The sequence below is a fragment of the Mastomys coucha genome, unplaced genomic scaffold (genome assembly GCF_008632895.1).
Source record: "Mastomys coucha isolate ucsf_1 unplaced genomic scaffold, UCSF_Mcou_1 pScaffold22, whole genome shotgun sequence".
NCBI lineage: Eukaryota > Metazoa > Chordata > Mammalia > Rodentia > Muridae > Mastomys > Mastomys coucha.
Window position 1 is genome coordinate 251,879,097 of NW_022196905.1, and position 12,284 is coordinate 251,891,380.

Sequence of the window (12,284 nt, forward strand, 5' to 3'; positions counted from 1 at the left end):
GGAAACTGGGAAAGGAGAAATTCGCATGTAAATAAAGAAAATATCTAAAATAAAAAAAAAACAAAACATTTTTTTTAAAATAAATAGAATAAAACATATCTTTGTTTATTTTGTGCTTTGCCTAAGTGGTTTGCATGTATACTGTGTGTACCCTCAGAAGTCAAATTAGAGTATCTGATCCTCTGGAACCAGAGTTACAGATTTTTGCAGGCCATGTGTCCAAACCCAGGTCCTCTGCAAGAGCAGTATGTGCCTTAATCACTGGGCCACCTCACCAGCCCCTCATTATCCCACATTGACTTCAACATGTCCCTGTAAGGTCATCTTCACGTCTGTCTTTTCAGTAATGATATTGGGACTTAGAGCATCAATAGCCTCCTTTGACCAGTGTATGTCTATGAATGAGTTGGCAGCATTCTCTCTGCCCAGGCTGTGCTCATGTCTAGGCTAGCTCAGTAGATAGTAATAATGCAACAGCTGGGAAGTAAGAGAGGACCTAGACTTGCCATTGAGAATCAAGGCAGAAATAACCAGCCACAGGCCTCCTAAGGGGTAAAATGAGTGAAGATTCATGAAATATGTTAGATTTCCAAAAGACTGTGAGAGAGAAAGAAAAATGTAAGGGTGTAACCATAAAGCTATGTGTAGAACATATGTTGTATTTTATAAAAATATAATAATGACAATGATGATGATGATGATGATAATGAAAAGGAAGAGATATGTTTGGTGGAGGCTTGGTATGATATGAGGGAAGGGGATGCCTCTGCAGGCCCATGTTGACATATCCCTTCCCCCCTGAGGGACCAGCCATATGATGTTATAGTATAGAATAGAGTTTATTTAGGGCATACGGAGGGGAGTTGAGGGAGTAGAGACAGAGAAAGGCAGAGAGAGAAAGAGAGAGAGAGGAGTAGAGGCCAGCCATGAGCACATGGCGAGAGGGAAGAGGATAAGGGGCAAGAGGAGACGAGAAGAGAGAAAGGGCAAGAGAGAGAGGAGGAGGCAAGCAGCCTCTTTTATAGTGAAGTGAGTCAGGCACACCTGCCTGTTGCCAGGTAACCATAGGACAGAGCCTAGACAAAATGCCAACAACATATATTTGAGGAAGAATAGAAAGCCAATCAGTTTTCTTTTCACTGAAGAAACTTGGAGAGAGGATAGAAAGAGAGAAAAAGCCATCCAGGGTTTCTAGGGAGAAAACTCTGAGATACAAAATGAGCATCTTCAGAACTTGCTGTGTGAAATGGTTTGCCAGGAGAAGGTGTGGGTGGAAAATGAGGACCCTGAGAGCAATGTGTGGGTACTGACGCTGTGCAGGTGCACACTCGTGGCTTAATCATCTTCCCATTGCCATAAGCATGATGGGATGTGGAACCTTGAGGCAGAGCTTGCATCCTTCAGGTTACCAATCACTCCGTATTTAACCACCACCACCACCTTCGCCACCACCTTCACCACCAACAGACCCATCCTCATACACTCAGACCCACTCCACAGTATGGAGCTCCAAACAACAGTAAAGCAAAAAGAACAGCAATTAGAGCAATACGAGAGAATTGTCTCTAGTCTGGATGGTGGATTGCTTGGGGCTCATCCTGTTTTTAACAATTTCTTTCAACCTGGCTTATAATTATGCAACTACGGTACCCACTAGAATCAATTGGTCTTCCAAACCCAAACACGTTTATCTTTATCTAAATGTAATTTATCTGAAATGTCATGTTGGTGTGAGCATTATATAGCACTTGCATAGGCTTCTATTTTCTTCTTAAATAATGAAACACCCTAATGGAAAATATTCCCTCTAAATAAATTTTAATGAGCACTTATTTGCCCAAATTGTCCTTTCTGTGAATGGCAGAAAATTTAATATGAGCTTGAAATTATCAGGAGCATTTTATTTTTTACAAGGGGCTTTGGGAATAAATCATGCGAAGATGAATTCTTATCCTACACCCCCTGAGCCGCAAAGGCTGCAATAACAACTTCTTCCCAGATGCAAAGCGAGTGTCAGGGTCTTATCTTACATTTATACAGCAATCTGTCACCTCAAGAATCAAGGTGTAAGACATTAGGAAAGCTTAAAGCGAACAAGGAAGAAGCCAGATTGTTACAAAGGGCATACATCCCAGACAATGCATGTGTCTGATAGATTTAAAAAAAAAAAAAATCCATGCAGCGAATCTTTTTCTTTTCTGAGAAAAGAAAGCAAATAGGGTATATTACTCTGCATCCTGGACAGAGTAGAGAACTTGGGCCTCGCTGGATACAAGACTTAAAGCAGCGACTGAAGGAGTGAGCTTGACTAAGTAAGTACCTTCCAGAGGAACGTTCAACTCCTAGTAGAAATTCTGAGTCAGTGGTGTAGGAAAGTAGGAATGAGAGTGCCCCTCAGACTGTAGAACCCCACAGTCTCAATTGCCACTATGGATTTTCTCTGCATCTGAAATGCTGCCAAAGGAAGTCGTATCTATCTATGTCTTCCCTCTTTTATTTTATATATTTTTTTAATACTAGAAAGGACACTGAAAGGAATCATTTAGTTCAGTTCAAGGAATACATACACATATCTCATAGAAGTTTTGTAGTATAAAAATCAACCACCAAAGAAATGTTTCCATTCATTAAAGAGCTGTTCTCTGGCATGGGGGTGGGAGCATGGAGGGGTGCTCAGAAAAAGTTTATTCAGTTTACAACATTCACACTGCTGTTCATCACCAAAGGAAGTCAGGACTGGAACTCACGCAGGGCAGGAAGCAGGAGCTGGTGCAGAGGCCATGGAGGGATGCTCCTTACTGAGCAGAGGTCAGAATCTTCTCTCCTAAACCAACTTCGCTTGGGTGAGCAGGTCCAGGGATCCAAGCACATCAAAGTCTTGCTCTTGCTCTTGCTCTTCATGGAAGGTTTCTGAATGCTGCCAATGAGCACAGGCTCTACCATCTATTGGCTGCCCCTCTCCCTAGCACAACGCTAGGCCAATAAGTATCCTAAAAACTCGATTCCTATCTTGAAACAACAACAAAAAAAAACAAAAACAAAACAAAAAACAACAACAAAAAATGGGGCTAACTGGAAGGGGGAGGGGAGAAAGATAAAAGAAGGGAGTTAGGGAAGTATGCTCTAGATTTAATTTGTCTGAAGATTTCCTTGTGTCACAGTCATGAGCAATGACTATATACAACGGAAACATTTTTGAATTAAAGCAAAACAACATGTCTTAGTCAAAGTTTCTATTACTGCACAAACATGACCCAGAAGAAAGTTGGGGAGGAAACAGTTTATTCAGTTTACACATTCACATTGCTATTCATCACCAGAGGATATCAAGACTGGAACTCAAGCAGGTCAAGAAGCAGGAGCTGATGCAGAGGCCATGGAGGGATGTTACTTACTGTCTTGCTTCCCCTGGCTTTCTCAGCTTACTTTCTTATAAAACCCAGGACTACCAGCCCAGGGATGGCACCACCCACAGTGGGCCCTCCCCACTTGATCACTAATTGAGAAAATGCCTTACAGCTGGATTTCATGGAGGCATTTCCTCCTCAAGAGAGGCTCCTTTCTCTGAGATAACTCCAGCCTGTGTCGAGTTGACACACAAAACCACCCAGTACACAACATAAATGTTTTAACTACATTGTAGTCTAGCAAAGGGTAGATATATGAACCCATGAAATAAAACTATAGTCTAATTTTTTGTAAATCTCCACTTCCTATCAAAAAAAAATTTATAAGACAGGTAGGAAAGATGTACAGAAACAACAGAGCTTCATGGAGCACTTTCCTGGCTTCTACAAGCTCCATAACAATCAGTTTTTAGTCTTCTCCTAGTTCACAAATGTCTCCAAAATCCCCTGACCCTTCTGTCATTTCTGCCCAGGATGACCTCTCCATCCATAGAATTGATTCTATGTAGGATTCTCAGTATGATCCATGATAAGCCACCATGTGTATGGTTCCTGAAGTTACCTCAAAGGAAGCTAATGTATCTCTCACTTCAACTCACACTCTAGGACTTTATGTTTCTCTCTCATACTAAAACATCACACTACTTATGTGAACATATTTTACATGTATCTCATGTACATAACTACCTGGGATATGTAACTTGAATGTTTGCCCTCTTAATTAGAGACTGTAACCTTTTCTCCTCCTGTATCTCATCTTGGCCATGCAAACCCCTAGCTTCTTTCAAAACTGATCCAAGAAGGAAATAACAAATTCAAAGAAAAGGTTTACACAGTTCATGTAAGGGGATGGTACTGTGTATTTGTCAAACAGTGAGTGAAGTGGAGTGAGCTAAGATGAAAGAGAGAGAGAGAGAGAGAGAGAGAGAGAGAGAGAGAGAGAGAGAGAAAGACAGAGAGAGAAAGACAGAGAGAGAAAGACAGAGAAAGAGAGAGAGAGAGCATTTGCCAATATCCCTTAGGTATCTGAGTTTGTAAGGCAAGGAAACAAGAGGTCAGTTGAAACACAGAGGAAGCCTAGGGAACTCACTCTCCAGGATTCTATCATCTGAAAGGGTGGCGTTCACCAATGAAAATGGTTGTGGTCAAGACTCAGGGTCTACCTACAGTGGAGTACAGTACCAAAGAATTAGGCAGTGTCTCCTCATGAGGAGAGGGAAGCATTTCTGGGAGCTTAATATGCACATATACTTTACCCCAGTTGTGGCTTGAGTATGAAATGTCTCTCACAGTGTGTGTCTGAACACTTGGTCACCAGCTTGTGGTGTTGTTTTGGAACACTGTAGAATGGTTATCATGTAGACCTCTGCTGTAAGATGTGGGTCACAGAGGGAGGACCTTCAAACTTCACAGTTTAGCTCCACCTTCTGCTCACTCTCTGCTTCTTAGGTAGAGATAGCACAAGACCAGCCAGCCTCCTGATCCTGCCTGATACCAACCCTTTCCCAGCGTGATGGATTGTATCCCCTAGAACTGTAAACTGAAATGCATCCACTTTTTTCCCCTTAAGTTGTTTTGGGCAGCATATTTTATCATAGCAACAGAAAGGTCACTAAGACAACCCCCCAAGTTACAGAACACCCCCAAATCACGTCTTTACAGCATAATGATAAGACTGCTGTCCAAGGAGAAGTAGTGTGGTGTTGTACTAGAATTAATGCACTAGAAAGTTAGATCTATCTAGCTTCCAATTGTGGCTCTGGTAGTCACAGTTAAGATAACGGAGTCTTACTTATTACTTTTAAAACCAGTATGTGATGCAGACCTCATTTGTCTATTATCCTTAAGCTTAAAGGAGATCAGGCAGATTAGATCTCTGGCATATATTACACCATAAATAAATGATAGGAAACATTATCGTTAATATTATTACAACTTTTATTCCTCTCTGAAAAGCGAAGGGTAATATCATTTACAGGGTGCTGTCACAAGCCAGGCACTTTCTCGACAAGCTCCATCACATGCTTCACAAACCCCTGCCACCACATGCACACAGAGAGAGACAGAGACAGAGACAGAGAGACAGAGAGATGCATGCACACACAGAGAGACACACACACACAGATGCACACACACACACATACACACATATAGTGAGGTAGATGCCATCATTTCTATCTTTTTCTATCCTGCAGGTTAGAGATCCATCCTGGATGGTGGTTCTATCCAGAGTCACGTGGTGCGTAAATGGTGAGATGCTGGATGACGGCAGAGTTAGTTGTTCTTTTAGTCTGGGAAAGAACAGTCAGGTCCTCCACAGGAACCCTGTGAAGAGGATTCAGACTTGAGCATGAAGTTTCTGAGAAAAAAGAAATTGGCAAAATCTACTGCCAGTGACAAGAAGGTGATCAACAGGAGAACAGTTCGAAGAGAAAGTAATTCTTTCTGCCTTTTTTGAAACAGCTGATTTCCCTAGACAAATGGAGAGCCAAATTCTTATAATTACCTATGCACACATTCCTGTCATCTTCTATATTTGCGGAAAGTACATTTTCATTTTTAAGTTAAGGCAGAAAACAGAGATGCCATTTTTCATATCCTCGCAGGCTGTAAACCTTCCACTCCCAACCCCCTCTTCTCTATTATACTCATCAGCACAACATGGTATCAAGACTGTCTGCTGTAAGTGAACAAATGTATCTAGAAAAAAAAAACAGTGAGAGAAATGTATTCTGTATCTCATTAGTGTGAAAATATAATGAACTGCTCCCTCATTCTTAGAAGGTGGGAACATGCGGCCTCTCCCTCAATTATACATAGTTTTCCAGCCACATGTTTCTAGTGAGCAGGAATGTCAACCCATAAGGACAAATATGGTCCCGTATTGTGGCCTGCCCACTCATTTTTCTAGACAGCTAACTGCTTTCCCATGGTGCGTATGGGCTTTGTTTCCTCAGTCGAGGGAAATCTAAGGTTAGTATGTTCTTTGTTTGGATTCGTTTGCTACTGTGGAGGTGTATGTGTTCTGCAGTGAGAAAAACCAGACATGGGCTGTCTAGATGACAGCTACTACCACAGTGTCCAACCTTTTGACACTGTAACATGATGGTATCATCTATAGATTTTTTTGGACCACATCCACAGCTATACTGGGACACATGAGCCTCGTGGGCTGTAGAGTACACACATCTTGACGATTCCAAGTACCCTTGTCTATCCTTTAAGTACTGGGCTGAGGTCACACTGACATCTGTTGGCCGAAAAGGACTTTTTTAGATTTGTAAAATTAACCTATTAAAATAGTTCTAGGAGTCCTCAAAGCAGCTGGTCAATTCATCCTGTGGTCTCCAGTTCCCATTTTTGCTAGGCATGCCTTAGAGTCACATTTAGCCCAAGAGGCAGTGTGAGCAATATTTCTGCATGGACAGTAAAGACCTGGCCAGCTTCAGTCATCACATGGAGACAGTGATAAAGGATTTGAGTCATGAAGAGCAGCTGGTTCCCTGAGAGGATAACTTAGAAACCAAGTCCACAAATGGGAAGCAGTCCAGCAAGGGGTAAAAGGTAAGTTTATCCAATAAATTGTACAGGAGTCAGTTTTTATTGAAATGATGCAATGTGAATGGTGTGTCTATATTTTTAAAAAACACACCTTGGGCTGGGGAGACCACTCATTGGGTAACAGGCTTGAAGAACATGACACAAGAACATGAGTTTGAATCCCCAGAACCCACATAGCGGGTCCATAATTCCTATAGCAAGATGTGACACAGAGACAGGAAGAATTCCCAGAAGGCTTCAGGCCAGCTAACCTGACATAAACAACACTGAACAAGAGAGACTGTCACAAACAAGGTGGACCACGAAGACTGATCCCTGAGCTTGCCCTCTGCCTCCATGTCCGCACAGTGGAGGATGTGTACATGTTCGGATGCAAGCAAACTTGCACATATATCATACACACATGCCACTGGCAGAAAATAACTACGGTTGACTTGTTATATCTAAAGTCTATAATTGCCAGTGATTATTTATTGATGTTTGTACTGTCGACCTATTTTATTCCCTAAAATTTCTCTAATTAACCATATACAACTGTCATAAGAAGAAAGAGGGGTGCTTTTAAAAGTTTACAAATGATCCATACTGCCCTGAGAACTAGGAGGGGGCATCATTCATAGAGCCAAGAGAATCCAATAAAAACAAAATGGAGTCACTCTCTAGCCTCCCCTTTGCCCCACAAATGCTTTCTGGGTAACCAAGACAACGAAGCATTAAAATGTGCACACCATCAAGGGACTAGTCCTTAGACTGCATGTGTAGATAAGCAACTGCCTCGGGAGAGATCAGACTGGCGGGTTTTTTTTTTTCTGAACAGGAAGAAGTGAGGACAGCTTCCCCTTACCCACTTCTCAGAGCAGAGCAACTTCCTCTTGACTTCCCATCTTCACCTGGAGAATCTCGGAGTAGCAGATAACACTTGGGAGCAGAGAAAGGAGGGAAATGAGGACATTGGCCTGAGGCAATGGATCTGATACAAAGTGACCAGGAGTCAGAGGAAACAAAGTTTCACACCCAGTTTTGCACTATCCAGCCTGCAATCCTCCGACCACTTACTCTCATCTCTCATTGACCTTGGTGCTCTTCATCACTGTATGGGTCCCCTCTCTTGTCTCTAAGTAGCCAAGCTTGAAGTTTACAGGGCAGGGGCGGGCAGGGGTGGAGAGTTGAAGGGGGGGAGTAGGCTAATCATAAAACAAACTAGAAAAAAAGTGACAACTGAATCAGAAACACAAACACAGCATCTCGGCTCAGTAAACTTGCAATGGAAATGAAGTGTGTTTGCCTTTACTTTGGCATCAGCTGATAGGAAGCTCAAACACGGTCACCCAATACATACTTCAGATAAGCTGCAACGAGCTGTGTAAGAGAAAAGCTGGGTACTTTCCAGGCAAAACCAAACTGCGGTGATCTCAGCAGTCTGTAGTCCAGTAATAGCTGCCAGGTTCCCATGGCTGTGGAAGCATGATGGATCCACAGTAAGGTGGGCTGTGGTGGGTTAGGGTTAGGGTTGTATGCTTCTTTGTTTTATTAAATAATATATATATATATATATATATATATATATAAAAAATTTAATTCTTATTTTATGTGTATTGGTGTGAGGTTGTCAGATCCCCCGGAACTGGCGTTACAGTTTTGAGCTGCCACATGGGTGCTGGGAATTAAATGGGGGTCCTCTGGAAGAGCAGTCAGTGCTCTTAACCACTGGGCACTCTTTCCAGCCCAGCATGCTTCTTAATTTTAACTGTCAACTTAACACAGTCTACAATCAACTGGGAAGAGATTCTTTTTGTTTTTTGTTTTTGTTGCTGTTATAATATTTTTATTTTCAATATTGCATTCAGTTAATTACACAAGAAAGTTCAACCCTGTCTTATGAAACAGAGTTTAAGTTAGGTGATTTTTTTAATTAAATTATTTTATTTATTTACATTCCAAATTTTGTCCCCTCTCCCTCGCCCTTCCTTGTCTCCCTTCCCCTTCCCCTTTCTCCAGGAAGAGAGTTTTAATGAGGAATTATCTAGATCAAATTGGCTTATAGGCATGAGGGGTGGGGTGCCTGATTCTTTGATGTAGGCAGATTTAGCCCACTATAGGTGACAGCATTCCCTAAGCTAGGTCTTGAACTATGTCGGATGTAGCAGCTAGCAAGCACAAGCAAGGATGTGTGTATTATTCTGTCTTTGTTCTTGACTCTGGACATAATATTAGTAGCTGCTCAAGTTCCTACTTCAACTTCCCTAAAATGTTGGATTGTAACTCGAAATTAAAAGCCAAATAAACCCTTTCCTTTCTTCTGTGTTTTTAGGCAGAGCAACAGAAATGAAACTAGAACAGGCTGATGTAACAAAGAATGACACACTGAGCTGCTAATACCTCAGAAATCCACTGTCTCCTGGCTCTGGACCCGGGAGATCTAAGCTTTCTGGGTTGACACACAGTTGCATTCATTTTGAGGACCATAGAATGATCCTGCCCATTCCTCCATTTGGATGATGTAGGCGTACCATTTTTGTGCACTGTGTAAAGACTATCCTTGTGTTATTCAAATGCTGAGGGCGGAGGAGCTCTTGTATCTTGTTTCAGTGAGGAAAAGGCATTGTAATGCTCATATCAAGAAACCCCCCCCATGTCAATTTTGTGTAAATAATCTTACATTTATTCTCTGCCTTGTCAATTAATAAATGTTGATTACCTAATTGCTGGGCAAAGGAGAAAATAGGGTAGGGCTTCTACCAGCCAGAGGAAAAAGAAAGAGAGAGAGAAAGAAAGAGGATGGACTCAGATCAGCACAAGGAGGAGAGGGTACAAGAAGACAACATAAGACAAAACATCTGAAACCCAAAGAGCCAGATCAGTAATAATATGAAACTATCATTAGAGGGAGCTGGGAGCTAGCCAGATTAGCATGGGGGTTATTATAGATCTCTTAACTGTCCAGTATTGAGATGCAGCTTGAAATCAATCTTGGTTTCTCTGTGTAGTTATTGGGGAGTAGCAAAGGTAAAGAAATACAGCCACTGGATTAATTTACTGTTTACACTTATATTAAAAGTAATTCACTGGGCAGTGGTGGTGCATGCCTTTAATCCCAGCATTTGGGAGGCAGAGGCAAGCAGATTTCTGAGTTTGAGGCCAGCCTGGTCTACAGAGTGAGTTCCAGGACAGCCAGGACTATACAGAGAAACCCCGTCTTGAAAAACCAATAAATAAATAAATAAATAAATAAATAAATAAATAAATAAAGTAATTCATTTTACAGAATAGTATATTCCAATCTTACATCATGCTTGCTCACGTACACATCTCTAAATCCAGACTTCCCTCTTCCCAACGACACCTGCCCCATAGGACTACATATGCACACAGCCCCTTCATGAGCTAATCCTGACTAACAACACCTGAAGCAACCCCATTCCTGAAGAATTAATTATATAGGGCATTACCATGAACATATTAAAGGCACACAGTCCACCTCATACTATGCTATAAATAAAAAAAAATACTTACAGAAAAACAAAGATTTCACGTGAAATATTTCAGTTGTAACTTTAGGTGGGTTGTAGACTGAGCTACTATTATTTTGGATGTGTCGAAGTGAAATACACAATATCAGAATTAATTGCATCAGTCACTTTTTATTTATTTTTTATGCAACTTTCTAGGGCACCTTAAGTTTTTATTACATTATTCATTTATGTTTATGTGTAGCTGTGTGTGTCTGTGTCTGTGTGGATCCTGGGGGTTTGACTCCGGTCGTAAGTCTCAACAGCAAGTCTCTTTATCCACTGGGCCATAGTTCCAGACTTCGAAGAGTTGTGTGCCTTGCCTGTGACTATTGGACAGAGCTGATCTGGAAGAAATGCTTTCTTTCTGGGGACACACACCATTGTCACATTCTCTGCATGCCTTGGGGAGAGTAGACTAGGAAGTGGGGTAACAGGAACTGGGGGAAGGGTGGATGTCATACTTCCAGCCCATGCTCCTCAGGCAGAGGTGGCTGTAACAAGGTTTGCTTTATTCCTTCCTCTGCTCCTTCCTGTGTTTCTAATTTATTCTTCTCTTTATTCTTCTCTCTTTTACATTGTCTTTTTCTTTTTGATAAGATTATATCGGCCAAGACAACCTGCCATTCGGAGCTCGGGCAGCAGTGAGTCCCTAGGATAATTAGCTGCCTTGCAGCTCACTCCTCATTAGAAGCTGATTGACTGGGAAAGCTTTACTCCAAGTAAAATCATCACCTGCCAGAGTGAGGTTACTTCAGAGAAAGACTGGGCCTGCCCAGAATGTGTCTAGTGTCCTTTAAGTAACAATGGACTGGCTCTGCTTTCCTAAACTCATCAATCCCCTTGATCCTGTCAATCAGAGTAGAGCACATGCTCCCCTTCCACACTCGACTCTCGGGACAACTCTTGGGGAAAAAAAAATAATACTCCATGGGAGTGGAGGTGGAAGGCAGCCATGCTTACATCTTACATTGGTGTCCTAAGGAGATGGCCAATTGCCCTTGCTGCCAGAGCCTCTGCACTACCCTCCGTATAGATTTTAAATTCTTCCTTTGATCTCAGGAGCTACCCAATAGCCTTGAAATAACTTCTTTTTGGCACCTCTGCTGCCCACATCATTCTTTGCTTTTGCACACATGGCTCTTACTATAATTATTCTGATTTTTTTTTTCAAAGCAGTGAAAAGGACCTTTGTCCCTGGCTTACAAAATCCCAGTGTCAGTGTGAATAGGATAAGGAGATAAAGCAGTTGGAGCTCAGCCACCGCTTTGTCTCTTGGAAAACTACAACCTGCTTGGTGGAGAGCTGTGTCTCACATAGCCTCTGGGGTCCTCAGTTCCATGCCACAGGATGGAGCACTAGGGAGAGGTAAATAGGATGGGGAAGCGTAGATTCTACCCCCAGATTTTCACCTCTGAAACAGTACTACAGAGAGTTTTTCCACACTCAATCTGTCCCTCATGAAATCAAGTTTTGATCCTGTGGCTGGAGCTATGCAGCCCGAGTCATCTTTAAGGCACTCCTTAAATTTTGTCCACAAAGAAGCATCTATTTCCCTGTGACTTGTATATGCAACTTCAATTACCTCTACTGCCTAGTTAGAATACTGAAGGTTTTGCCTGAATTTTCCAGTTGATTCAGGTAGAAAGAATAGCTTGTTGTCTTCCCAATGGACACATAACTGCACCCTTACTTGGATAGTACAGACATGGCCTTTGTCTCTCATTGGTTCTAGTGGTTACTCAGTTCAGCCTCTCAGGCATTTTTATAATAGAACAAAGACAGGGGTCTACATAAGACTTCATCT